The sequence below is a fragment of the Giraffa tippelskirchi genome, chromosome 8, assembly GCF_054371585.1.
Source record: "Giraffa tippelskirchi isolate mGirTip1 chromosome 8, T2T-mGirTip1v1.2.pri, whole genome shotgun sequence".
NCBI lineage: Eukaryota > Metazoa > Chordata > Mammalia > Artiodactyla > Giraffidae > Giraffa > Giraffa tippelskirchi.
This window is the reverse complement of record NC_137282.1, coordinates 118,005,342-118,031,654: the sequence shown is the minus strand read 5'-3', so window position 1 is coordinate 118,031,654 and position 26,313 is coordinate 118,005,342. Positions and strand designations below refer to the sequence as shown.

At 71.9% G+C, this 26,313-nt stretch overlaps 8 non-coding genes across 8 annotated transcripts; all 8 read left to right on the top strand.

The window, feature by feature from the left end:
- Positions 1-1,370: 1,370 nt before the first annotated feature.
- On the top strand, positions 1,371-1,489 carry LOC145519152 (5S ribosomal RNA). Its single transcript, XR_014063584.1, has one exon. It is a non-coding gene; the product is annotated as a 5S ribosomal RNA (ribosomal RNA).
- A 3,169-nt stretch (positions 1,490-4,658) lies between these two features.
- LOC145519151 (5S ribosomal RNA) lies at positions 4,659-4,777 on the top strand. The gene has a single exon (XR_014063583.1). It is a non-coding gene; the product is annotated as a 5S ribosomal RNA (ribosomal RNA).
- A 3,180-nt stretch (positions 4,778-7,957) lies between these two features.
- On the top strand, positions 7,958-8,076 carry LOC145519150 (5S ribosomal RNA). Its single transcript, XR_014063581.1, has one exon. It is a non-coding gene; the product is annotated as a 5S ribosomal RNA (ribosomal RNA).
- A 3,175-nt stretch (positions 8,077-11,251) lies between these two features.
- LOC145519149 (5S ribosomal RNA) lies at positions 11,252-11,370 on the top strand. The gene has a single exon (XR_014063580.1). It is a non-coding gene; the product is annotated as a 5S ribosomal RNA (ribosomal RNA).
- Positions 11,371-14,545: 3,175 nt separating this feature from the next.
- LOC145519148 (5S ribosomal RNA) lies at positions 14,546-14,664 on the top strand. The gene has a single exon (XR_014063579.1). It is a non-coding gene; the product is annotated as a 5S ribosomal RNA (ribosomal RNA).
- Positions 14,665-17,830: 3,166 nt separating this feature from the next.
- On the top strand, positions 17,831-17,949 carry LOC145519147 (5S ribosomal RNA). Its single transcript, XR_014063578.1, has one exon. It is a non-coding gene; the product is annotated as a 5S ribosomal RNA (ribosomal RNA).
- Positions 17,950-21,130: 3,181 nt separating this feature from the next.
- Positions 21,131-21,249, top strand: LOC145519146 (5S ribosomal RNA). The gene has a single exon (XR_014063577.1). It is a non-coding gene; the product is annotated as a 5S ribosomal RNA (ribosomal RNA).
- A 3,180-nt stretch (positions 21,250-24,429) lies between these two features.
- Positions 24,430-24,548, top strand: LOC145519145 (5S ribosomal RNA). The gene has a single exon (XR_014063576.1). It is a non-coding gene; the product is annotated as a 5S ribosomal RNA (ribosomal RNA).
- The last annotated feature ends 1,765 nt before the right edge of the window (positions 24,549-26,313 follow it).

The window sequence follows — 26,313 nt, the reverse complement described above, 5'->3', positions numbered from 1 at the left end:
TTTCAGGCCTCTAGCGCGCAGCCAGTGTGTAGCGCCTCAGACGCCGGACCTCCGGGCCTGCTCCCAGGGCCTCAATTCCGGAGTCGGGGCCCTGTGTCCGCCTGCGGTCTGGGAGCCTTGCAAACACACTCCTAGGTCAGCGCGGTCCTGCCCGTGGGGAAGGAGGCTGCGGGAGTGCGTCTGAGGGGGCCGGGTGCCACGCTGGGGTCACCTGGCCGAGGGCACCTGGCCCCTCCCACGGGCTCCCGGCGAGGGGTGGCGGGCTCGCCCCTGGCGTGCCAAAGGCCGCAGCGGGGAGCAGAGCTAGCTCTGGCAGAAGGAAGCAAACAGCCACGGGAGGCCTTTGCAAGCAGTTGCTGGGCCGCCCCGCCTTTAGGGCTCCCCGGGCGAAACACGCCAGTGTGGGCCCCTGGGCCCGAGCTCCAGGTGGGCGCCCAGGGTGTTCTGCCCGCAGGAGCCGAGCACGGTGCAGACAGGCCTTGGCTCGGGAGCTCTCTCCTTCCTGCAGAGCAAATGTGACGCAACGGCCGCGTGGAGGGTGCCTCGACGTTCCCTGGGAGTGTGGGAGACCGCCCTGGGCGCGGGGGCCCGGGGGCCACTGCCGCTGCCAAGTGACCTCCCAGCCAGCGCTTCCCAGCTGGGGGTGACCCTCAGATCGCAGGCGGCTGGGGACGCTATCGTCCTTGGAGGCAGGAAAGGCAGCCCCACAGAGTGGGCAAGGGGGGGCCTCGGGTAGGGCGAAGGGGCGGGGCTGACGGGCTCCGGTCGACCGCGCCCTGGCAGGTGCCCGGCAGGACGGGCGCTCAGGGCCCCGGCTGGGCCGCGCCGAGGCCCGCAGGAGGCTCAGAGCGCCGCGGGCCGCGGGCAGCGGCGGGCCCCGAAGCCAGACACCTCCGGGGCCACGTGGCCCTGAGCAGCGAACGCGACGGCGGGTGCGGGGTGCGGGGTGCGGGGTGGGGGTGGGGGTGGGGTGGCGGTGGGGGTGGGGCGCCGAGAGGGGGCCGGCCTGGAGAGGCCCAGGGTGGGAGGGCGCCGAGACCTCCGCGCCCGTCGCCCTCCACCCCCCCCCGACCCCACCCCACCCCACCCCCGGCACGCACGCCCGGCCGCTCGCGGTCCCGGAAGCCCTCTTGGCCCCCGCGCCGGGCCAGGCGGTTGCTGGCCAGGGGTGGCGGTGTGCGGGGGTGGGGCGGCATCGGCCGGCCGCCGGGCTGCCGGCCCTGGCCGGCCGGAGTCCGGTCGCGGGGCGTGCGGCTCAAGTGCAGCGCGCGCTCCCGTGGAGAGCCGCGGCCGGCTGGCCTGACCCGGGGGTCAGAGCCAATGGGAGGCGCGGCGCAGGGCTCTTAGGGCGCCTGGCGGCAGCCGCCTCCGTCTACGGCCATACCACCCTGAACGCGCCCGATCTCGTCTGATCTCGGAAGCTAAGCAGGGTCGGGCCTGGTTAGTACTTGGATGGGAGACCGCCTGGGAATACCGGGTGCTGTAGGCTTTTTGCCTCCCCTCTCCTTTAGCCCCCGGCCCCCACGGCGTCCCAACTCTTGGGTCCCCGCCGCCCCCGTCCCAACTCTTGGGCCCCCGCAGCCCCAGCCCCAGCCCCAGCCCCTCCCGGGCTGGACGGTCAGGGCCCCGACTCCCGCTGCCGACCTGGCTTGCCTCCGCGCGGCCTGCGAGCCCCTCCGCATTCGGCTTCCAGGAAACCACACGACGGTCGGGGGTCTCCGCCTGGGGCTCCCTGGGCCTTGGCACGCCTCAGGCAGGGGGGAGGGAGGCCCAGCCCCAGCCCCACCCCCAGCCCCACCCCCAGCCCCACCTCCAGCCCCATCCTCGCAGGCGCTCACACACACACACACACACGCACACACGCACGCACGCGCGCGCACACACACACACACACACACACACACACACACACAGACCCCCGCCGCCGAGACAGGTCAAGAGCCGGAAACCCACAGGTAAGGCCCACGAAGAAAGAGGGAGAGAGAGACAGCAAGAGGACCACACAGGCTTCCCAACCCCCGGCCTCCACATCCTCCCGCCTTCCATTCCGGGTATCCACCCGACCCCCAGTCGACCCGACCCCACCCTCGCCCACCGACACACTCACTCACACACCCACCCTCTGGCCTGGGGGCGGGTCCGGGTCTCGCCTTAGGTAGCCAAGCCGAAGGGGACCCTTGAGACCTCGGCTGCGAGGAAGTCTTGGGTTCCCCACGGGTGACTGCCAGCCCCAGGGCACTGCGTGCAGCCGGGGCCCGCCCGGCCCGGGGCTGACGCCCCCTCCCTTGGCGAAGCTGCTGCTTCCGGGCACGGCCTCTCTCTGACGGGTGTCACGGTCTGTGCCGGTGTGTCTGTCTCGGACCGCATGCCATCCTCTCTGCCCTGCGTGCCTCCCGTTTTCCGTCTCTCTGCCAGTCGCTCTGGGTCTCCCTCTCTCTGTCTCTCCCTCCCTGCGTGTGCCGGTGCGTGTTTGGGTGTGCGCGCGCGCCTGGCCGTCTGTCTGCATCTCCGTCTCGCTGTCTTTCTGTCTCTGTCTCTTTCTGTCCCTCTCTCTCTGTCTCTGTCTCTGCTGACCGCCGGCCTCCCGTCCCTTCCTCTGGCCCCGGCCTCTGACAGGTGCTCTGGCTCTGGCTCCGGCTGAGGAGCTTGCGCCGGCCGGCTAACCCACTGGGCGTGGGTGCGTGCGAGGGTCTGTGTGTCTGTCCGTGTGCCTGCCGGTCGCTCGTCTGCTCTCTCAGGAAGGTCCTGTGCTTGGCGGGGGTGGGGGGGGGGGAGGGCGAGGGGGCAAGGGGGCAAGGGGGGGGGCCTGGGTAGGCCGAAGGGGCGGGGCTGACGCCTCACCCCTGGCCGTGCCCAACGCTGGAGCCGGGAGTCAAGCTAGCTCTGGCAGAAGGAAGCAAACGGCCACGGGTAGCCTTTGCAAGCAGTTGCTGGGCCGCCCCGCCTTTAGGGCTCCCCGGGCGAGACACGCCCGTGTGGGCCCCTAGGCCCGGGCCCCAGGTGGGCGCCCAGGGTGTTTTGCCCGCAGGAGCCCAGCACGCTGCAGACAGGCCCAGGCTCGGGAGGTCTCTCCTGCAGAGCAAGCGTGAGGGAAAAGCCGTGTACAGCTGGCCTCGAAGCTCCCTGGGAGTGTGGGAGCCCGCCCTGGGCGCGGGGCCCCAGGGGCCATTGCCACTGCCAAGTGACCTCCCAGCCAGCGCTTCCCAGCTTGGGGGTGACCCTCAGGCCGCAGGCGGCTGGGGACGCTATCGTCCTTGGAGGCAGGATAGGCAGCCCCAGAGAGCGGGTTTTCAGGCCTCTAGCGCGCAGCCAGTGTGTAGCGCCTCAGACGCCGGACCTCCGGGCCTGCTCCCAGGGCCTCAATTCCGGAGTCGGGGCCCTGTGTCCGCCTGCGGTCTGGGAGCCTTGCAAACACACTCCTAGGTCAGCGCGGTCCTGCCCGTGGGGAAGGAGGCTGCGGGAGTGCGTCTGAGGGGGCCGGGTGCCACGCTGGGGTCACCTGGCCGAGGGCACCTGGCCCCTCCCACGGGCTCCCGGCGAGGGGTGGCGGGCTCGCCCCTGGCGTGCCAAAGGCCGCAGCGGGGAGCAGAGCTAGCTCTGGCAGAAGGAAGCAAACAGCCACGGGAGGCCTTTGCAAGCAGTTGCTGGGCCGCCCCGACTTTAGGGCTCCCCGGGCGAAACACGCCAGTGTGGGCCCCTGGGCCCGAGCTCCAGGTGGGCGCCCAGGGTGTTCTGCCCGCAGGAGCCGAGCACGGTGCAGACAGGCCTTGGCTCGGGAGCTCTCTCCTTCCTGCAGAGCAAATGTGACGCAACGGCCGCGTGGAGGGTGCCTCGACGTTCCCTGGGAGTGTGGGAGACCGCCCTGGGCGCGGGGGCCCGGGGGCCACTGCCGCTGCCAAGTGACCTCCCAGCCAGCGCTTCCCAGCTGGGGGTGACCCTCAGATCGCAGGCGGCTGGGGACGCTATCGTCCTTGGAGGCAGGAAAGGCAGCCCCACAGAGTGGGCAAGGGGGGGCCTCGGGTAGGGCGAAGGGGCGGGGCTGACGGGCTCCGGTCGACCGCGCCCTGGCAGGTGCCCGGCAGGACGGGCGCTCAGGGCCCCGGCTGGGCCGCGCCGAGGCCCGCAGGAGGCTCAGAGCGCCGCGGGCCGCGGGCAGCGGCGGGCCCCGAAGCCAGACACCTCCGGGGCCACGTGGCCCTGAGCAGCGAACGCGACGGCGGGTGCGGGGTGCGGGGTGCGGGGTGGGGGTGGGGGTGGGGTGGCGGTGGGGGTGGGGCGCCGAGAGGGGGCCGGCCTGGAGAGGCCCAGGGTGGGAGGGCGCCGAGACCTCCGCGCCCGTCGCCCTCCACCCCCCCCCGACCCCACCCCACCCCACCCCCGGCACGCACGCCCGGCCGCTCGCGGTCCCGGAAGCCCTCTTGGCCCCCGCGCCGGGCCAGGCGGTTGCTGGCCAGGGGTGGCGGTGTGCGGGGGTGGGGCGGCATCGGCCGGCCGCCGGGCTGCCGGCCCTGGCCGGCCGGAGTCCGGTCGCGGGGCGTGCGGCTCAAGTGCAGCGCGCGCTCCCGTGGAGAGCCGCGGCCGGCTGGCCTGACCCGGGGGTCAGAGCCAATGGGAGGCGCGGCGCAGGGCTCTTAGGGCGCCTGGCGGCAGCCGCCTCCGTCTACGGCCATACCACCCTGAACGCGCCCGATCTCGTCTGATCTCGGAAGCTAAGCAGGGTCGGGCCTGGTTAGTACTTGGATGGGAGACCGCCTGGGAATACCGGGTGCTGTAGGCTTTTTGCCTCCCCTCTCCTTTAGCCCCCGGCCCCCACGGCGTCCCAACTCTTGGGTCCCCGCCGCCCCCGTCCCAACTCTTGGGCCCCCGCAGCCCCAGCCCCAGCCCCAGCCCCTCCCGGGCTGGACGGTCAGGGCCCCGACTCCCGCTGCCGACCTGGCTTGCCTCCGCGCGGCCTGCGAGCCCCTCCGCATTCGGCTTCCAGGAAACCACACGACGGTCGGGGGTCTCCGCCTGGGGCTCCCTGGGCCTTGGCACGCCTCAGGCAGGGGGGAGGGAGGCCCAGCCCCAGCCCCACCCCCAGCCCCACCCCCAGCCCCACCTCCAGCCCCATCCTCGCAGGCGCTCACACACACACACACACACGCACACACGCACGCACGCGCGCACACACACACACACACACACACACACACACACAGACCCCCGCCGCCGAGACAGGTCAAGAGCCGGAAACCCACAGGTAAGGCCCACGAAGAAAGAGGGAGAGAGAGACAGCAAGAGGACCACACAGGCTTCCCAACCCCCGGCCTCCACATCCTCCCGCCTTCCATTCCGGGTATCCACCCGACCCCCAGTCGACCCGACCCCACCCTCGCCCACCGACACACTCACTCACACACCCACCCTCTGGCCTGGGGGCGGGTCCGGGTCTCGCCTTAGGTAGCCAAGCCGAAGGGGACCCTTGAGACCTCGGCTGCGAGGAAGTCTTGGGTTCCCCACGGGTGACTGCCAGCCCCAGGGCACTGCGTGCAGCCGGGGCCCGCCCGGCCCGGGGCTGACGCCCCCTCCCTTGGCGAAGCTGCTGCTTCCGGGCACGGCCTCTCTCTGACGGGTGTCACGGTCTGTGCCGGTGTGTCTGTCTCGGACCGCATGCCAACCTCTCTGCCCTGCGTGCCTCCCGTTTTCCGTCTCTCTGCCAGTCGCTCTGGGTCTCCCTCTCTCTGTCTCTCCCTCCCTGCGTGTGCCGGTGCGTGTTTGGGTGTGCGCGCGCGCCTGGCCGTCTGTCTGCATCTCCGTCTCGCTGTCTTTCTGTCTCTGTCTCTTTCTGTCCCTCTCTCTCTGTCTCTGTCTCTGCTGACCGCCGGCCTCCCGTCCCTTCCTCTGGCCCCGGCCTCTGACAGGTGCTCTGGCTCTGGCTCCGGCTGAGGAGCTTGCGCCGGCCGGCTAACCCACTGGGCGTGGGTGCGTGCGAGGGTCTGTGTGTCTGTCCGTGTGCCTGCCGGTCGCTCGTCTGCTCTCTCAGGAAGGTCCTGTGCTTGGCGGGGGTGGGGGTGGGGGGGGAGGGCGAGGGGGCAAGGGGGCAAGGGGGGGGGCCTGGGTAGGCCGAAGGGGCGGGGCTGACGCCTCACCCCTGGCCGTGCCCAACGCTGGAGCCGGGAGTCAAGCTAGCTCTGGCAGAAGGAAGCAAACGGCCACGGGTAGCCTTTGCAAGCAGTTGCTGGGCCGCCCCGCCTTTAGGGCTCCCCGGGCGAGACACGCCCGTGTGGGCCCCTAGGCCCGGGCCCCAGGTGGGCGCCCAGGGTGTTTTGCCCGCAGGAGCCCAGCACGCTGCAGACAGGCCCAGGCTCGGGAGGTCTCTCCTGCAGAGCAAGCGTGAGGGAAAAGCCGTGTACAGCTGGCCTCGAAGCTCCCTGGGAGTGTGGGAGCCCGCCCTGGGCGCGGGGCCCCAGGGGCCATTGCCACTGCCAAATGACCTCCCAGCCAGCGCTTCCCAGCTTGGGGGTGACCCTCAGGCCGCAGGCGGCTGGGGACGCTATCGTCCTTGGAGGCAGGATAGGCAGCCCCAGAGAGCGGGTTTTCAGGCCTCTAGCGCGCAGCCAGTGTGTAGCGCCTCAGACGCCGGACCTCCGGGCCTGCTCCCAGGGCCTCAATTCCGGAGTCGGGGCCCTGTGTCCGCCTGCGGTCTGGGAGCCTTGCAAACACACTCCTAGGTCAGCGCGGTCCTGCCCGTGGGGAAGGAGGCTGCGGGAGTGCGTCTGAGGGGGCCGGGTGCCACGCTGGGGTCACCTGGCCGAGGGCACCTGGCCCCTCCCACGGGCTCCCGGCGAGGGGTGGCGGGCTCGCCCCTGGCGTGCCAAAGGCCGCAGCGGGGAGCAGAGCTAGCTCTGGCAGAAGGAAGCAAACAGCCACGGGAGGCCTTTGCAAGCAGTTGCTGGGCCGCCCCGCCTTTAGGGCTCCCCGGGCGAAACACGCCAGTGTGGGCCCCTGGGCCCGAGCTCCAGGTGGGCGCCCAGGGTGTTCTGCCCGCAGGAGCCGAGCACGGTGCAGACAGGCCTTGGCTCGGGAGCTCTCTCCTTCCTGCAGAGCAAATGTGACGCAACGGCCGCGTGGAGGGTGCCTCGACGTTCCCTGGGAGTGTGGGAGACCGCCCTGGGCGCGGGGGCCCGGGGGCCACTGCCGCTGCCAAGTGACCTCCCAGCCAGCGCTTCCCAGCTGGGGGTGACCCTCAGATCGCAGGCGGCTGGGGACGCTATCGTCCTTGGAGGCAGGAAAGGCAGCCCCACAGAGTGGGCAAGGGGGGGCCTCGGGTAGGGCGAAGGGGCGGGGCTGACGGGCTCCGGTCGACCGCGCCCTGGCAGGTGCCCGGCAGGACGGGCGCTCAGGGCCCCGGCTGGGCCGCGCCGAGGCCCGCAGGAGGCTCAGAGCGCCGCGGGCCGCGGGCAGCGGCGGGCCCCGAAGCCAGACACCTCCGGGGCCACGTGGCCCTGAGCAGCGAACGCGACGGCGGGTGCGGGGTGCGGGGTGCGGGGTGGGGGTGGGGGTGGGGGTGGGGGTGGGGTGGCGGTGGGGGTGGGGCGCCGAGAGGGGGCCGGCCTGGAGAGGCCCAGGGTGGGAGGGCGCCGAGACCTCCGCGCCCGTCGCCCTCCACCCCCCCCCGACCCCACCCCACCCCACCCCCGGCACGCACGCCCGGCCGCTCGCGGTCCCGGAAGCCCTCTTGGCCCCCGCGCCGGGCCAGGCGGTTGCTGGCCAGGGGTGGCGGTGTGCGGGGGTGGGGCGGCATCGGCCGGCCGCCGGGCTGCCGGCCCTGGCCGGCCGGAGTCCGGTCGCGGGGCGTGCGGCTCAAGTGCAGCGCGCGCTCCCGTGGAGAGCCGCGGCCGGCTGGCCTGACCCGGGGGTCAGAGCCAATGGGAGGCGCGGCGCAGGGCTCTTAGGGCGCCTGGCGGCAGCCGCCTCCGTCTACGGCCATACCACCCTGAACGCGCCCGATCTCGTCTGATCTCGGAAGCTAAGCAGGGTCGGGCCTGGTTAGTACTTGGATGGGAGACCGCCTGGGAATACCGGGTGCTGTAGGCTTTTTGCCTCCCCTCTCCTTTAGCCCCCGGCCCCCACGGCGTCCCAACTCTTGGGTCCCCGCCGCCCCCGTCCCAACTCTTGGGCCCCCGCAGCCCCAGCCCCAGCCCCAGCCCCTCCCGGGCTGGACGGTCAGGGCCCCGACTCCCGCTGCCGACCTGGCTTGCCTCCGCGCGGCCTGCGAGCCCCTCCGCATTCGGCTTCCAGGAAACCACACGACGGTCGGGGGTCTCCGCCTGGGGCTCCCTGGGCCTTGGCACGCCTCAGGCAGGGGGGAGGGAGGCCCAGCCCCAGCCCCACCCCCAGCCCCACCCCCAGCCCCACCTCCAGCCCCATCCTCGCAGGCGCTCACACACACGCACACACGCACGCACGCGCGCACACACACACACACACACACACACACACACACACACAGACCCCCGCCGCCGAGACAGGTCAAGAGCCGGAAACCCACAGGTAAGGCCCACGAAGAAAGAGGCAGAGAGAGACAGCAAGAGGACCACACAGGCTTCCCAACCCCCGGCCTCCACATCCTCCCGCCTTCCATTCCGGGTATCCACCCGACCCCCAGTCGACCCGACCCCACCCTCGCCCACCGACACACTCACTCACACACCCACCCTCTGGCCTGGGGGCGGGTCCGGGTCTCGCCTTAGGTAGCCAAGCCGAAGGGGACCCTTGAGACCTCGGCTGCGAGGAAGTCTTGGGTTCCCCACGGGTGACTGCCAGCCCCAGGGCACTGCGTGCAGCCGGGGCCCGCCCGGCCCGGGGCTGACGCCCCCTCCCTTGGCGAAGCTGCTGCTTCCGGGCACGGCCTCTCTCTGACGGGTGTCACGGTCTGTGCCGGTGTGTCTGTCTCGGACCGCATGCCATCCTCTCTGCCCTGCGTGCCTCCCGTTTTCCGTCTCTCTGCCAGTCGCTCTGGGTCTCCCTCTCTCTGTCTCTCCCTCCCTGCGTGTGCCGGTGCGTGTTTGGGTGTGCGCGCGCGCCTGGCCGTCTGTCTGCATCTCCGTCTCGCTGTCTTTCTGTCTCTGTCTCTTTCTGTCCCTCTCTCTCTGTCTCTGTCTCTGCTGACCGCCGGCCTCCCGTCCCTTCCTCTGGCCCCGGCCTCTGACAGGTGCTCTGGCTCTGGCTCCGGCTGAGGAGCTTGCGCCGGCCGGCTAACCCACTGGGCGTGGGTGCGTGCGAGGGTCTGTGTGTCTGTCCGTGTGCCTGCCGGTCGCTCGTCTGCTCTCTCAGGAAGGTCCTGTGCTTGGCGGGGGGGGGTGGTGGGGGGGGAGGGCGAGGGGGCAAGGGGGCAAGGGGGGGGGCCTGGGTAGGCCGAAGGGGCGGGGCTGACGCCTCACCCCTGGCCGTGCCCAACGCTGGAGCCGGGAGTCAAGCTAGCTCTGGCAGAAGGAAGCAAACGGCCACGGGTAGCCTTTGCAAGCAGTTGCTGGGCCGCCCCGCCTTTAGGGCTCCCCGGGCGAGACACGCCCGTGTGGGCCCCTAGGCCCGGGCCCCAGGTGGGCGCCCAGGGTGTTTTGCCCGCAGGAGCCCAGCACGCTGCAGACAGGCCCAGGCTCGGGAGGTCTCTCCTGCAGAGCAAGCGTGAGGGAAAAGCCGTGTACAGCTGGCCTCGAAGCTCCCTGGGAGTGTGGGAGCCCGCCCTGGGCGCGGGGCCCCAGGGGCCATTGCCACTGCCAAATGACCTCCCAGCCAGCGCTTCCCAGCTTGGGGGTGACCCTCAGGCCGCAGGCGGCTGGGGACGCTATCGTCCTTGGAGGCAGGATAGGCAGCCCCAGAGAGCGGGTTTTCAGGCCTCTAGCGCGCAGCCAGTGTGTAGCGCCTCAGACGCCGGACCTCCGGGCCTGCTCCCAGGGCCTCAATTCCGGAGTCGGGGCCCTGTGTCCGCCTGCGGTCTGGGAGCCTTGCAAACACACTCCTAGGTCAGCGCGGTCCTGCCCGTGGGGAAGGAGGCTGCGGGAGTGCGTCTGAGGGGGCCGGGTGCCACGCTGGGGTCACCTGGCCGAGGGCACCTGGCCCCTCCCACGGGCTCCCGGCGAGGGGTGGCGGGCTCGCCCCTGGCGTGCCAAAGGCCGCAGCGGGGAGCAGAGCTAGCTCTGGCAGAAGGAAGCAAACAGCCACGGGAGGCCTTTGCAAGCAGTTGCTGGGCCGCCCCGCCTTTAGGGCTCCCCGGGCGAAACACGCCAGTGTGGGCCCCTGGGCCCGAGCTCCAGGTGGGCGCCCAGGGTGTTCTGCCCGCAGGAGCCGAGCACGGTGCAGACAGGCCTTGGCTCGGGAGCTCTCTCCTTCCTGCAGAGCAAATGTGACGCAACGGCCGCGTGGAGGGTGCCTCGACGTTCCCTGGGAGTGTGGGAGACCGCCCTGGGCGCGGGGGCCCGGGGGCCACTGCCGCTGCCAAGTGACCTCCCAGCCAGCGCTTCCCAGCTGGGGGTGACCCTCAGATCGCAGGCGGCTGGGGACGCTATCGTCCTTGGAGGCAGGAAAGGCAGCCCCACAGAGTGGGCAAGGGGGGGCCTCGGGTAGGGCGAAGGGGCGGGGCTGACGGGCTCCGGTCGACCGCGCCCTGGCAGGTGCCCGGCAGGACGGGCGCTCAGGGCCCCGGCTGGGCCGCGCCGAGGCCCGCAGGAGGCTCAGAGCGCCGCGGGCCGCGGGCAGCGGCGGGCCCCGAAGCCAGACACCTCCGGGGCCACGTGGCCCTGAGCAGCGAACGCGACGGCGGGTGCGGGGTGCGGGGTGCGGGGTGGGGGTGGGGGTGGGGGTGGGGGTGGGGTGGCGGTGGGGGTGGGGCGCCGAGAGGGGGCCGGCCTGGAGAGGCCCAGGGTGGGAGGGCGCCGAGACCTCCGCGCCCGTCGCCCTCCACCCCCCCCCGACCCCACCCCACCCCACCCCCGGCACGCACGCCCGGCCGCTCGCGGTCCCGGAAGCCCTCTTGGCCCCCGCGCCGGGCCAGGCGGTTGCTGGCCAGGGGTGGCGGTGTGCGGGGGTGGGGCGGCATCGGCCGGCCGCCGGGCTGCCGGCCCTGGCCGGCCGGAGTCCGGTCGCGGGGCGTGCGGCTCAAGTGCAGCGCGCGCTCCCGTGGAGAGCCGCGGCCGGCTGGCCTGACCCGGGGGTCAGAGCCAATGGGAGGCGCGGCGCAGGGCTCTTAGGGCGCCTGGCGGCAGCCGCCTCCGTCTACGGCCATACCACCCTGAACGCGCCCGATCTCGTCTGATCTCGGAAGCTAAGCAGGGTCGGGCCTGGTTAGTACTTGGATGGGAGACCGCCTGGGAATACCGGGTGCTGTAGGCTTTTTGCCTCCCCTCTCCTTTAGCCCCCGGCCCCCACGGCGTCCCAACTCTTGGGTCCCCGCCGCCCCCGTCCCAACTCTTGGGCCCCCGCAGCCCCAGCCCCAGCCCCAGCCCCTCCCGGGCTGGACGGTCAGGGCCCCGACTCCCGCTGCCGACCTGGCTTGCCTCCGCGCGGCCTGCGAGCCCCTCCGCATTCGGCTTCCAGGAAACCACACGACGGTCGGGGGTCTCCGCCTGGGGCTCCCTGGGCCTTGGCACGCCTCAGGCAGGGGGGAGGGAGGCCCAGCCCCAGCCCCACCCCCAGCCCCACCCCCAGCCCCACCTCCAGCCCCATCCTCGCAGGCGCTCACACACACGCACACACGCACGCACGCGCGCACACACACACACACACACACACACACACACACACACAGACCCCCGCCGCCGAGACAGGTCAAGAGCCGGAAACCCACAGGTAAGGCCCACGAAGAAAGAGGCAGAGAGAGACAGCAAGAGGACCACACAGGCTTCCCAACCCCCGGCCTCCACATCCTCCCGCCTTCCATTCCGGGTATCCACCCGACCCCCAGTCGACCCGACCCCACCCTCGCCCACCGACACACTCACTCACACACCCACCCTCTGGCCTGGGGGCGGGTCCGGGTCTCGCCTTAGGTAGCCAAGCCGAAGGGGACCCTTGAGACCTCGGCTGCGAGGAAGTCTTGGGTTCCCCACGGGTGACTGCCAGCCCCAGGGCACTGCGTGCAGCCGGGGCCCGCCCGGCCCGGGGCTGACGCCCCCTCCCTTGGCGAAGCTGCTGCTTCCGGGCACGGCCTCTCTCTGACGGGTGTCACGGTCTGTGCCGGTGTGTCTGTCTCGGACCGCATGCCATCCTCTCTGCCCTGCGTGCCTCCCGTTTTCCGTCTCTCTGCCAGTCGCTCTGGGTCTCCCTCTCTCTGTCTCTCCCTCCCTGCGTGTGCCGGTGCGTGTTTGGGTGTGCGCGCGCGCCTGGCCGTCTGTCTGCATCTCCGTCTCGCTGTCTTTCTGTCTCTGTCTCTTTCTGTCCCTCTCTCTCTGTCTCTGTCTCTGCTGACCGCCGGCCTCCCGTCCCTTCCTCTGGCCCCGGCCTCTGACAGGTGCTCTGGCTCTGGCTCCGGCTGAGGAGCTTGCGCCGGCCGGCTAACCCACTGGGCGTGGGTGCGTGCGAGGGTCTGTGTGTCTGTCCGTGTGCCTGCCGGTCGCTCGTCTGCTCTCTCAGGAAGGTCCTGTGCTTGGCGGGGGGGGGTGGTGGGGGGGGAGGGCGAGGGGGCAAGGGGGCAAGGGGGGGGGCCTGGGTAGGCCGAAGGGGCGGGGCTGACGCCTCACCCCTGGCCGTGCCCAACGCTGGAGCCGGGAGTCAAGCTAGCTCTGGCAGAAGGAAGCAAACGGCCACGGGTAGCCTTTGCAAGCAGTTGCTGGGCCGCCCCGCCTTTAGGGCTCCCCGGGCGAGACACGCCCGTGTGGGCCCCTAGGCCCGGGCCCCAGGTGGGCGCCCAGGGTGTTTTGCCCGCAGGAGCCCAGCACGCTGCAGACAGGCCCAGGCTCGGGAGGTCTCTCCTGCAGAGCAAGCGTGAGGGAAAAGCCGTGTACAGCTGGCCTCGAAGCTCCCTGGGAGTGTGGGAGCCCGCCCTGGGCGCGGGGCCCCAGGGGCCATTGCCACTGCCAAATGACCTCCCAGCCAGCGCTTCCCAGCTTGGGGGTGACCCTCAGGCCGCAGGCGGCTGGGGACGCTATCGTCCTTGGAGGCAGGATAGGCAGCCCCAGAGAGCGGGTTTTCAGGCCTCTAGCGCGCAGCCAGTGTGTAGCGCCTCAGACGCCGGACCTCCGGGCCTGCTCCCAGGGCCTCAATTCCGGAGTCGGGGCCCTGTGTCCGCCTGCGGTCTGGGAGCCTTGCAAACACACTCCTAGGTCAGCGCGGTCCTGCCCGTGGGGAAGGAGGCTGCGGGAGTGCGTCTGAGGGGGCCGGGTGCCACGCTGGGGTCACCTGGCCGAGGGCACCTGGCCCCTCCCACGGGCTCCCGGCGAGGGGTGGCGGGCTCGCCCCTGGCGTGCCAAAGGCCGCAGCGGGGAGCAGAGCTAGCTCTGGCAGAAGGAAGCAAACAGCCACGGGAGGCCTTTGCAAGCAGTTGCTGGGCCGCCCCGCCTTTAGGGCTCCCCGGGCGAAACACGCCAGTGTGGGCCCCTGGGCCCGAGCTCCAGGTGGGCGCCCAGGGTGTTCTGCCCGCAGGAGCCGAGCACGGTGCAGACAGGCCTTGGCTCGGGAGCTCTCTCCTTCCTGCAGAGCAAATGTGACGCAACGGCCGCGTGGAGGGTGCCTCGACGTTCCCTGGGAGTGTGGGAGACCGCCCTGGGCGCGGGGGCCCGGGGGCCACTGCCGCTGCCAAGTGACCTCCCAGCCAGCGCTTCCCAGCTGGGGGTGACCCTCAGATCGCAGGCGGCTGGGGACGCTATCGTCCTTGGAGGCAGGAAAGGCAGCCCCACAGAGTGGGCAAGGGGGGGCCTCGGGTAGGGCGAAGGGGCGGGGCTGACGGGCTCCGGTCGACCGCGCCCTGGCAGGTGCCCGGCAGGACGGGCGCTCAGGGCCCCGGCTGGGCCGCGCCGAGGCCCGCAGGAGGCTCAGAGCGCCGCGGGCCGCGGGCAGCGGCGGGCCCCGAAGCCAGACACCTCCGGGGCCACGTGGCCCTGAGCAGCGAACGCGACGGCGGGTGCGGGGTGCGGGGTGCGGGGTGGGGGTGGGGGTGGGGGTGGGGGTAGGGTGGCGGTGGGGGTGGGGCGCCGAGAGGGGGCCGGCCTGGAGAGGCCCAGGGTGGGAGGGCGCCGAGACCTCCGCGCCCGTCGCCCTCCACCCCCCCCCGACCCCACCCCACCCCACCCCCGGCACGCACGCCCGGCCGCTCGCGGTCCCGGAAGCCCTCTGGGCCCCCGCGCCGGGCCAGGCGGTTGCTGGCCAGGGGTGGAGGTGTGCGGGGGTGGGGCGGCATCGGCCGGCCGCCGGGCTGCCGGCCCTGGCCGGCCGGAGTCCGGTCGCGGGGCGTGCGGCTCAAGTGCAGCGCGCGCTCCCGTGGAGAGCCGCGGCCGGCTGGCCTGACCCGGGGGTCAGAGCCAATGGGAGGCGCGGCGCAGGGCTCTTAGGGCGCCTGGCGGCAACCGCCTCCGTCTACGGCCATACCACCCTGAACGCGCCCGATCTCGTCTGATCTCGGAAGCTAAGCAGGGTCGGGCCTGGTTAGTACTTGGATGGGAGACCGCCTGGGAATACCGGGTGCTGTAGGCTTTTTGCCTCCCCTCTCCTTTAGCCCCCGGCCCCCACGGCGTCCCAACTCTTGGGCCCCCGCCGCCCCCGTCCCAACTCTTGGGCCCCCGCAGCCCCAGCCCCAGCCCCAGCCCCTCCCGGGCTGGACGGTCAGGGCCCCGACTCCCGCTGCCGACCTGGCTTGCCTCCGCGCGGCCTGCGAGCCCCTCCGCATTCGGCTTCCAGGAAACCACACGACGGTCGGGGGTCTCCGCCTGGGGCTCCCTGGGCCTTGGCACGCCTCAGGCAGGGGGGAGGGAGGCCCAGCCCCAGCCCCACCCCCAGCCCCACCCCCAGCCCCACCTCCAGCCCCATCCTCGCAGGCGCTCACACACACGCACACACGCACGCACGTGCGCACACACACACACACACACACACACACACACACACAGACCCCCGCCGCCGAGACAGGTCAAGAGCCGGAAACCCACAGGTAAGGCCCACGAAGAAAGAGGCAGAGAGAGACAGCAAGAGGACCACACAGGCTTCCCAACCCCCGGCCTCCACATCCTCCCGCCTTCCATTCCGGGTATCCACCCGACCCCCAGTCGACCCGACCCCACCCTCGCCCACCGACACACTCACTCACACACCCACCCTCTGGCCTGGGGGCGGGTCCGGGTCTCGCCTTAGGTAGCCAAGCCGAAGGGGACCCTTGAGACCTCGGCTGCGAGGAAGTCTTGGGTTCCCCACGGGTGACTGCCAGCCCCAGGGCACTGCGTGCAGCCGGGGCCCGCCCGGCCCGGGGCTGACGCCCCCTCCCTTGGCGAAGCTGCTGCTTCCGGGCACGGCCTCTCTCTGACGGGTGTCACGGTCTGTGCCGGTGTGTCTGTCTCGGACCGCATGCCATCCTCTCTGCCCTGCGTGCCTCCCGTTTTCCGTCTCTCTGCCAGTCGCTCTGGGTCTCCCTCTCTCTGTCTCTCCCTCCCTGCGTGTGCCGGTGCGTGTTTGGGTGTGCGCGCGCGCCTGGCCGTCTGTCTGCATCTCCGTCTCGCTGTCTTTCTGTCTCTGTCTCTTTCTGTCCCTCTCTCTCTGTCTCTGTCTCTGCTGACCGCCGGCCTCCCGTCCCTTCCTCTGGCCCCGGCCTCTGACAGGTGCTCTGGCTCTGGCTCCGGCTGAGGAGCTTGCGCCGGCCGGCTAACCCACTGGGCGTGGGTGCGTGCGAGGGTCTGTGTGTCTGTCCGTGTGCCTGCCGGTCGCTCGTCTGCTCTCTCAGGAAGGTCCTGTGCTTGGCGGGGGGGGGGGGGGAGGGCGAGGGGGCAAGGGGGCAAGGGGGGGGGCCTGGGTAGGCCGAAGGGGCGGGGCTGACGCCTCACCCCTGGCCGTGCCCAACGCTGGAGCCGGGAGTCAAGCTAGCTCTGGCAGAAGGAAGCAAACGGCCACGGGTAGCCTTTGCAAGCAGTTGCTGGGCCGCCCCGCCTTTAGGGCTCCCCGGGCGAGACACGCCCGTGTGGGCCCCTAGGCCCGGGCCCCAGGTGGGCGCCCAGGGTGTTTTGCCCGCAGGAGCCCAGCACGCTGCAGACAGGCCCAGGCTCGGGAGGTCTCTCCTGCAGAGCAAGCGTGAGGGAAAAGCCGTGTACAGCTGGCCTCGAAGCTCCCTGGGAGTGTGGGAGCCCGCCCTGGGCGCGGGGCCCCAGGGGCCATTGCCACTGCCAAGTGACCTCCCAGCCAGCGCTTCCCAGCTTGGGGGTGACCCTCAGGCCGCAGGCGGCTGGGGACGCTATCGTCCTTGGAGGCAGGATAGGCAGCCCCAGAGAGCGGGTTTTCAGGCCTCTAGCGCGCAGCCAGTGTGTAGCGCCTCAGACGCCGGACCTCCGGGCCTGCTCCCAGGGCCTCAATTCCGGAGTCGGGGCCCTGTGTCCGCCTGCGGTCTGGGAGCCTTGCAAACACACTCCTAGGTCAGCGCGGTCCTGCCCGTGGGGAAGGAGGCTGCGGGAGTGCGTCTGAGGGGGCCGGGTGCCACGCTGGGGTCACCTGGCCGAGGGCACCTGGCCCCTCCCACGGGCTCCCGGCGAGGGGTGGCGGGCTCGCCCCTGGCGTGCCAAAGGCCGCAGCGGGGAGCAGAGCTAGCTCTGGCAGAAGGAAGCAAACAGCCACGGGAGGCCTTTGCAAGCAGTTGCTGGGCCGCCCCGCCTTTAGGGCTCCCCGGGCGAAACACGCCAGTGTGGGCCCCTGGGCCCGAGCTCCAGGTGGGCGCCCAGGGTGTTCTGCCCGCAGGAGCCGAGCACGGTGCAGACAGGCCTTGGCTCGGGAGCTCTCTCCTTCCTGCAGAGCAAATGTGACGCAACGGCCGCGTGGAGGGTGCCTCGACGTTCCCTGGGAGTGTGGGAGACCGCCCTGGGCGCGGGGGCCCGGGGGCCACTGCCGCTGCCAAGTGACCTCCCAGCCAGCGCTTCCCAGCTGGGGGTGACCCTCAGATCGCAGGCGGCTGGGGACGCTATCGTCCTTGGAGGCAGGAAAGGCAGCCCCACAGAGTGGGCAAGGGGGGGCCTCGGGTAGGGCGAAGGGGCGGGGCTGACGGGCTCCGGTCGACCGCGCCCTGGCAGGTGCCCGGCAGGACGGGCGCTCAGGGCCCCGGCTGGGCCGCGCCGAGGCCCGCAGGAGGCTCAGAGCGCCGCGGGCCGCGGGCAGCGGCGGGCCCCGAAGCCAGACACCTCCGGGGCCACGTGGCCCTGAGCAGCGAACGCGACGGCGGGTGCGGGGTGCGGGGTGCGGGGTGGGGGTGGGGGTGGGGGTGGGGGTGGGGTGGCGGTGGGGGTGGGGCGCCGAGAGGGGGCCGGCCTGGAGAGGCCCAGGGTGGGAGGGCGCCGAGACCTCCGCGCCCGTCGCCCTCCACCCCCCCCCGACCCCACCCCACCCCACCCCCGGCACGCACGCCCGGCCGCTCGCGGTCCCGGAAGCCCTCTTGGCCCCCGCGCCGGGCCAGGCGGTTGCTGGCCAGGGGTGGCGGTGTGCGGGGGTGGGGCGGCATCGGCCGGCCGCCGGGCTGCCGGCCCTGGCCGGCCGGAGTCCGGTCGCGGGGCGTGCGGCTCAAGTGCAGCGCGCGCTCCCGTGGAGAGCCGCGGCCGGCTGGCCTGACCCGGGGGTCAGAGCCAATGGGAGGCGCGGCGCAGGGCTCTTAGGGCGCCTGGCGGCAGCCGCCTCCGTCTACGGCCATACCACCCTGAACGCGCCCGATCTCGTCTGATCTCGGAAGCTAAGCAGGGTCGGGCCTGGTTAGTACTTGGATGGGAGACCGCCTGGGAATACCGGGTGCTGTAGGCTTTTTGCCTCCCCTCTCCTTTAGCCCCCGGCCCCCACGGCGTCCCAACTCTTGGGTCCCCGCCGCCCCCGTCCCAACTCTTGGGCCCCCGCAGCCCCAGCCCCAGCCCCAGCCCCTCCCGGGCTGGACGGTCAGGGCCCCGACTCCCGCTGCCGACCTGGCTTGCCTCCGCGCGGCCTGCGAGCCCCTCCGCATTCGGCTTCCAGGAAACCACACGACGGTCGGGGGTCTCCGCCTGGGGCTCCCTGGGCCTTGGCACGCCTCAGGCAGGGGGGAGGGAGGCCCAGCCCCAGCCCCACCCCCAGCCCCACCCCCAGCCCCACCTCCAGCCCCATCCTCGCAGGCGCTCACACACACACACACACACGCACACACGCACGCACGCGCGCGCACACACACACACACACACACACACACACACACACAGACCCCCGCCGCCGAGACAGGTCAAGAGCCGGAAACCCACAGGTAAGGCCCACGAAGAAAGAGGGAGAGAGAGACAGCAAGAGGACCACACAGGCTTCCCAACCCCCGGCCTCCACATCCTCCCGCCTTCCATTCCGGGTATCCACCCGACCCCCAGTCGACCCGACCCCACCCTCGCCCACCGACACACTCACTCACACACCCACCCTCTGGCCTGGGGGCGGGTCCGGGTCTCGCCTTAGGTAGCCAAGCCGAAGGGGACCCTTGAGACCTCGGCTGCGAGGAAGTCTTGGGTTCCCCACGGGTGACTGCCAGCCCCAGGGCACTGCGTGCAGCCGGGGCCCGCCCGGCCCGGGGCTGACGCCCCCTCCCTTGGCGAAGCTGCTGCTTCCGGGCACGGCCTCTCTCTGACGGGTGTCACGGTCTGTGCCGGTGTGTCTGTCTCGGACCGCATGCCATCCTCTCTGCCCTGCGTGCCTCCCGTTTTCCGTCTCTCTGCCAGTCGCTCTGGGTCTCCCTCTCTCTGTCTCTCCCTCCCTGCGTGTGCCGGTGCGTGTTTGGGTGTGCGCGCGCGCCTGGCCGTCTGTCTGCATCTCCGTCTCGCTGTCTTTCTGTCTCTGTCTCTTTCTGTCCCTCTCTCTCTGTCTCTGTCTCTGCTGACCGCCGGCCTCCCGTCCCTTCCTCTGGCCCCGGCCTCTGACAGGTGCTCTGGCTCTGGCTCCGGCTGAGGAGCTTGCGCCGGCCGGCTAACCCACTGGGCGTGGGTGCGTGCGAGGGTCTGTGTGTCTGTCCGTGTGCCTGCCGGTCGCTCGTCTGCTCTCTCAGGAAGGTCCTGTGCTTGGCGGGGGTGGGGGGGGGGGAGGGCGAGGGGGCAAGGGGGCAAGGGGGGGGGCCTGGGTAGGCCGAAGGGGCGGGGCTGACGCCTCACCCCTGGCCGTGCCCAACGCTGGAGCCGGGAGTCAAGCTAGCTCTGGCAGAAGGAAGCAAACGGCCACGGGTAGCCTTTGCAAGCAGTTGCTGGGCCGCCCCGCCTTTAGGGCTCCCCGGGCGAGACACGCCCGTGTGGGCCCCTAGGCCCGGGCCCCAGGTGGGCGCCCAGGGTGTTTTGCCCGCAGGAGCCCAGCACGCTGCAGACAGGCCCAGGCTCGGGAGGTCTCTCCTGCAGAGCAAGCGTGAGGGAAAAGCCGTGTACAGCTGGCCTCGAAGCTCCCTGGGAGTGTGGGAGCCCGCCCTGGGCGCGGGGCCCCAGGGGCCATTGCCACTGCCAAGTGACCTCCCAGCCAGCGCTTCCCAGCTTGGGGGTGACCCTCAGGCCGCAGGCGGCTGGGGACGCTATCGTCCTTGGAGGCAGGATAGGCAGCCCCAGAGAGCGGGTTTTCAGGCCTCTAGCGCGCAGCCAGTGTGTAGCGCCTCAGACGCCGGACCTCCGGGCCTGCTCCCAGGGCCTCAATTCCGGAGTCGGGGCCCTGTGTCCGCCTGCGGTCTGGGAGCCTTGCAAACACACTCCTAGGTCAGCGCGGTCCTGCCCGTGGGGAAGGAGGCTGCGGGAGTGCGTCTGAGGGGGCCGGGTGCCACGCTGGGGTCACCTGGCCGAGGGCACCTGGCCCCTCCCACGGGCTCCCGGCGAGGGGTGGCGGGCTCGCCCCTGGCGTGCCAAAGGCCGCAGCGGGGAGCAGAGCTAGCTCTGGCAGAAGGAAGCAAACAGCCACGGGAGGCCTTTGCAAGCAGTTGCTGGGCCGCCCCGCCTTTAGGGCTCCCCGGGCGAAACACGCCAGTGTGGGCCCCTGGGCCCGAGCTCCAGGTGGGCGCCCAGGGTGTTCTGCCCGCAGGAGCCGAGCACGGTGCAGACAGGCCTTGGCTCGGGAGCTCTCTCCTTCCTGCAGAGCAAATGTGACGCAACGGCCGCGTGGAGGGTGCCTCGACGTTCCCTGGGAGTGTGGGAGACCGCCCTGGGCGCGGGGGCCCGGGGGCCACTGCCGCTGCCAAGTGACCTCCCAGCCAGCGCTTCCCAGCTGGGGGTGACCCTCAGATCGCAGGCGGCTGGGGACGCTATCGTCCTTGGAGGCAGGAAAGGCAGCCCCACAGAGTGGGCAAGGGGGGGCCTCGGGTAGGGCGAAGGGGCGGGGCTGACGGGCTCCGGTCGACCGCGCCCTGGCAGGTGCCCGGCAGGACGGGCGCTCAGGGCCCCGGCTGGGCCGCGCCGAGGCCCGCAGGAGGCTCAGAGCGCCGCGGGCCGCGGGCAGCGGCGGGCCCCGAAGCCAGACACCTCCGGGGCCACGTGGCCCTGAGCAGCGAACGCGACGGCGGGTGCGGGGTGCGGGGTGCGGGGTGGGGGTGGGGGTGGGGGTGGGGGTGGGGTGGCGGTGGGGGTGGGGCGCCGAGAGGGGGCCGGCCTGGAGAGGCCCAGGGTGGGAGGGCGCCGAGACCTCCGCGCCCGTCGCCCTCCACCCCCCCCCGACCCCACCCCACCCCACCCCCGGCACGCACGCCCGGCCGCTCGCGGTCCCGGAAGCCCTCTTGGCCCCCGCGCCGGGCCAGGCGGTTGCTGGCCAGGGGTGGCGGTGTGCGGGGGTGGGGCGGCATCGGCCGGCCGCCGGGCTGCCGGCCCTGGCCGGCCGGAGTCCGGTCGCGGGGCGTGCGGCTCAAGTGCAGCGCGCGCTCCCGTGGAGAGCCGCGGCCGGCTGGCCTGACCCGGGGGTCAGAGCCAATGGGAGGCGCGGCGCAGGGCTCTTAGGGCGCCTGGCGGCAGCCGCCTCCGTCTACGGCCATACCACCCTGAACGCGCCCGATCTCGTCTGATCTCGGAAGCTAAGCAGGGTCGGGCCTGGTTAGTACTTGGATGGGAGACCGCCTGGGAATACCGGGTGCTGTAGGCTTTTTGCCTCCCCTCTCCTTTAGCCCCCGGCCCCCACGGCGTCCCAACTCTTGGGTCCCCGCCGCCCCCGTCCCAACTCTTGGGCCCCCGCAGCCCCAGCCCCAGCCCCAGCCCCTCCCGGGCTGGACGGTCAGGGCCCCGACTCCCGCTGCCGACCTGGCTTGCCTCCGCGCGGCCTGCGAGCCCCTCCGCATTCGGCTTCCAGGAAACCACACGACGGTCGGGGGTCTCCGCCTGGGGCTCCCTGGGCCTTGGCACGCCTCAGGCAGGGGGGAGGGAGGCCCAGCCCCAGCCCCACCCCCAGCCCCACCCCCAGCCCCACCTCCAGCCCCATCCTCGCAGGCGCTCACACACACACACACACACGCACACACGCACGCACGCGCGCACACACACACACACACACACACACACACACACAGACCCCCGCCGCCGAGACAGGTCAAGAGCCGGAAACCCACAGGTAAGGCCCACGAAGAAAGAGGGAGAGAGAGACAGCAAGAGGACCACACAGGCTTCCCAACCCCCGGCCTCCACATCCTCCCGCCTTCCATTCCGGGTATCCACCCGACCCCCAGTCGACCCGACCCCACCCTCGCCCACCGACACACTCACTCACACACCCACCCTCTGGCCTGGGGGCGGGTCCGGGTCTCGCCTTAGGTAGCCAAGCCGAAGGGGACCCTTGAGACCTCGGCTGCGAGGAAGTCTTGGGTTCCCCACGGGTGACTGCCAGCCCCAGGGCACTGCGTGCAGCCGGGGCCCGCCCGGCCCGGGGCTGACGCCCCCTCCCTTGGCGAAGCTGCTGCTTCCGGGCACGGCCTCTCTCTGACGGGTGTCACGGTCTGTGCCGGTGTGTCTGTCTCGGACCGCATGCCAACCTCTCTGCCCTGCGTGCCTCCCGTTTTCCGTCTCTCTGCCAGTCGCTCTGGGTCTCCCTCTCTCTGTCTCTCCCTCCCTGCGTGTGCCGGTGCGTGTTTGGGTGTGCGCGCGCGCCTGGCCGTCTGTCTGCATCTCCGTCTCGCTGTCTTTCTGTCTCTGTCTCTTTCTGTCCCTCTCTCTCTGTCTCTGTCTCTGCTGACCGCCGGCCTCCCGTCCCTTCCTCTGGCCCCGGCCTCTGACAGGTGCTCTGGCTCTGGCTCCGGCTGAGGAGCTTGCGCCGGCCGGCTAACCCACTGGGCGTGGGTGCGTGCGAGGGTCTGTGTGTCTGTCCGTGTGCCTGCCGGTCGCTCGTCTGCTCTCTCAGGAAGGTCCTGTGCTTGGCGGGGGTGGGGGTGGGGGGGGAGGGCGAGGGGGCAAGGGGGCAAGGGGGGGGGCCTGGGTAGGCCGAAGGGGCGGGGCTGACGCCTCACCCCTGGCCGTGCCCAACGCTGGAGCCGGGAGTCAAGCTAGCTCTGGCAGAAGGAAGCAAACGGCCACGGGTAGCCTTTGCAAGCAGTTGCTGGGCCGCCCCGCCTTTAGGGCTCCCCGGGCGAGACACGCCCGTGTGGGCCCCTAGGCCCGGGCCCCAGGTGGGCGCCCAGGGTGTTTTGCCCGCAGGAGCCCAGCACGCTGCAGACAGGCCCAGGCTCGGGAGGTCTCTCCTGCAGAGCAAGCGTGAGGGAAAAGCCGTGTACAGCTGGCCTCGAAGCTCCCTGGGAGTGTGGGAGCCCGCCCTGGGCGCGGGGCCCCAGGGGCCATTGCCACTGCCAAATGACCTCCCAGCCAGCGCTTCCCAGCTTGGGGGTGACCCTCAGGCCGCAGGCGGCTGGGGACGCTATCGTCCTTGGAGGCAGGATAGGCAGCCCCAGAGAGCGGGTTTTCAGGCCTCTAGCGCGCAGCCAGTGTGTAGCGCCTCAGACGCCGGACCTCCGGGCCTGCTCCCAGGGCCTCAATTCCGGAGTCGGGGCCCTGTGTCCGCCTGCGGTCTGGGAGCCTTGCAAACACACTCCTAGGTCAGCGCGGTCCTGCCCGTGGGGAAGGAGGCTGCGGGAGTGCGTCTGAGGGGGCCGGGTGCCACGCTGGGGTCACCTGGCCGAGGGCACCTGGCCCCTCCCACGGGCTCCCGGCGAGGGGTGGCGGGCTCGCCCCTGGCGTGCCAAAGGCCGCAGCGGGGAGCAGAGCTAGCTCTGGCAGAAGGAAGCAAACAGCCACGGGAGGCCTTTGCAAGCAGTTGCTGGGCCGCCCCGCCTTTAGGGCTCCCCGGGCGAAACACGCCAGTGTGGGCCCCTGGGCCCGAGCTCCAGGTGGGCGCCCAGGGTGTTCTGCCCGCAGGAGCCGAGCACGGTGCAGACAGGCCTTGGCTCGGGAGCTCTCTCCTTCCTGCAGAGCAAATGTGACGCAACGGCCGCGTGGAGGGTGCCTCGACGTTCCCTGGGAGTGTGGGAGACCGCCCTGGGCGCGGGGGCCCGGGGGCCACTGCCGCTGCCAAGTGACCTCCCAGCCAGCGCTTCCCAGCTGGGGGTGACCCTCAGATCGCAGGCGGCTGGGGACGCTATCGTCCTTGGAGGCAGGAAAGGCAGCCCCACAGAGTGGGCAAGGGGGGGCCTCGGGTAGGGCGAAGGGGCGGGGCTGACGGGCTCCGGTCGACCGCGCCCTGGCAGGTGCCCGGCAGGACGGGCGCTCAGGGCCCCGGCTGGGCCGCGCCGAGGCCCGCAGGAGGCTCAGAGCGCCGCGGGCCGCGGGCAGCGGCGGGCCCCGAAGCCAGACACCTCCGGGGCCACGTGGCCCTGAGCAGCGAACGCGACGGCGGGTGCGGGGTGCGGGGTGCGGGGTGGGGGTGGGGGTGGGGGTGGGGGTGGGGTGGCGGTGGGGGTGGGGCGCCGAGAGGGGGCCGGCCTGGAGAGGCCCAGGGTGGGAGGGCGCCGAGACCTCCGCGCCCGTCGCCCTCCACCCCCCCCCGACCCCACCCCACCCCACCCCCGGCACGCACGCCCGGCCGCTCGCGGTCCCGGAAGCCCTCTTGGCCCCCGCGCCGGGCCAGGCGGTTGCTGGCCAGGGGTGGCGGTGTGCGGGGGTGGGGCGGCATCGGCCGGCCGCCGGGCTGCCGGCCCTGGCCGGCCGGAGTCCGGTCGCGGGGCGTGCGGCTCAAGTGCAGCGCGCGCTCCCGTGGAGAGCCGCGGCCGGCTGGCCTGACCCGGGGGTCAGAGCCAATGGGAGGCGCGGCGCAGGGCTCTTAGGGCGCCTGGCGGCAGCCGCCTCCGTCTACGGCCATACCACCCTGAACGCGCCCGATCTCGTCTGATCTCGGAAGCTAAGCAGGGTCGGGCCTGGTTAGTACTTGGATGGGAGACCGCCTGGGAATACCGGGTGCTGTAGGCTTTTTGCCTCCCCTCTCCTTTAGCCCCCGGCCCCCACGGCGTCCCAACTCTTGGGTCCCCGCCGCCCCCGTCCCAACTCTTGGGCCCCCGCAGCCCCAGCCCCAGCCCCAGCCCCTCCCGGGCTGGACGGTCAGGGCCCCGACTCCCGCTGCCGACCTGGCTTGCCTCCGCGCGGCCTGCGAGCCCCTCCGCATTCGGCTTCCAGGAAACCACACGACGGTCGGGGGTCTCCGCCTGGGGCTCCCTGGGCCTTGGCACGCCTCAGGCAGGGGGGAGGGAGGCCCAGCCCCAGCCCCACCCCCAGCCCCACCCCCAGCCCCACCTCCAGCCCCATCCTCGCAGGCGCTCACACACACGCACACACGCACGCACGCGCGCACACACACACACACACACACACACACACACACACACAGACCCCCGCCGCCGAGACAGGTCAAGAGCCGGAAACCCACAGGTAAGGCCCACGAAGAAAGAGGCAGAGAGAGACAGCAAGAGGACCACACAGGCTTCCCAACCCCCGGCCTCCACATCCTCCCGCCTTCCATTCCGGGTATCCACCCGACCCCCAGTCGACCCGACCCCACCCTCGCCCACCGACACACTCACTCACACACCCACCCTCTGGCCTGGGGGCGGGTCCGGGTCTCGCCTTAGGTAGCCAAGCCGAAGGGGACCCTTGAGACCTCGGCTGCGAGGAAGTCTTGGGTTCCCCACGGGTGACTGCCAGCCCCAGGGCACTGCGTGCAGCCGGGGCCCGCCCGGCCCGGGGCTGACGCCCCCTCCCTTGGCGAAGCTGCTGCTTCCGGGCACGGCCTCTCTCTGACGGGTGTCACGGTCTGTGCCGGTGTGTCTGTCTCGGACCGCATGCCATCCTCTCTGCCCTGCGTGCCTCCCGTTTTCCGTCTCTCTGCCAGTCGCTCTGGGTCTCCCTCTCTCTGTCTCTCCCTCCCTGCGTGTGCCGGTGCGTGTTTGGGTGTGCGCGCGCGCCTGGCCGTCTGTCTGCATCTCCGTCTCGCTGTCTTTCTGTCTCTGTCTCTTTCTGTCCCTCTCTCTCTGTCTCTGTCTCTGCTGACCGCCGGCCTCCCGTCCCTTCCTCTGGCCCCGGCCTCTGACAGGTGCTCTGGCTCTGGCTCCGGCTGAGGAGCTTGCGCCGGCCGGCTAACCCACTGGGCGTGGGTGCGTGCGAGGGTCTGTGTGTCTGTCCGTGTGCCTGCCGGTCGCTCGTCTGCTCTCTCAGGAAGGTCCTGTGCTTGGCGGGGGGGGGTGGTGGGGGGGGAGGGCGAGGGGGCAAGGGGGCAAGGGGGGGGGCCTGGGTAGGCCGAAGGGGCGGGGCTGACGCCTCACCCCTGGCCGTGCCCAACGCTGGAGCCGGGAGTCAAGCTAGCTCTGGCAGAAGGAAGCAAACGGCCACGGGTAGCCTTTGCAAGCAGTTGCTGGGCCGCCCCGCCTTTAGGGCTCCCCGGGCGAGACACGCCCGTGTGGGCCCCTAGGCCCGGGCCCCAGGTGGGCGCCCAGGGTGTTTTGCCCGCAGGAGCCCAGCACGCTGCAGACAGGCCCAGGCTCGGGAGGTCTCTCCTGCAGAGCAAGCGTGAGGGAAAAGCCGTGTACAGCTGGCCTCGAAGCTCCCTGGGAGTGTGGGAGCCCGCCCTGGGCGCGGGGCCCCAGGGGCCATTGCCACTGCCAAATGACCTCCCAGCCAGCGCTTCCCAGCTTGGGGGTGACCCTCAGGCCGCAGGCGGCTGGGGACGCTATCGTCCTTGGAG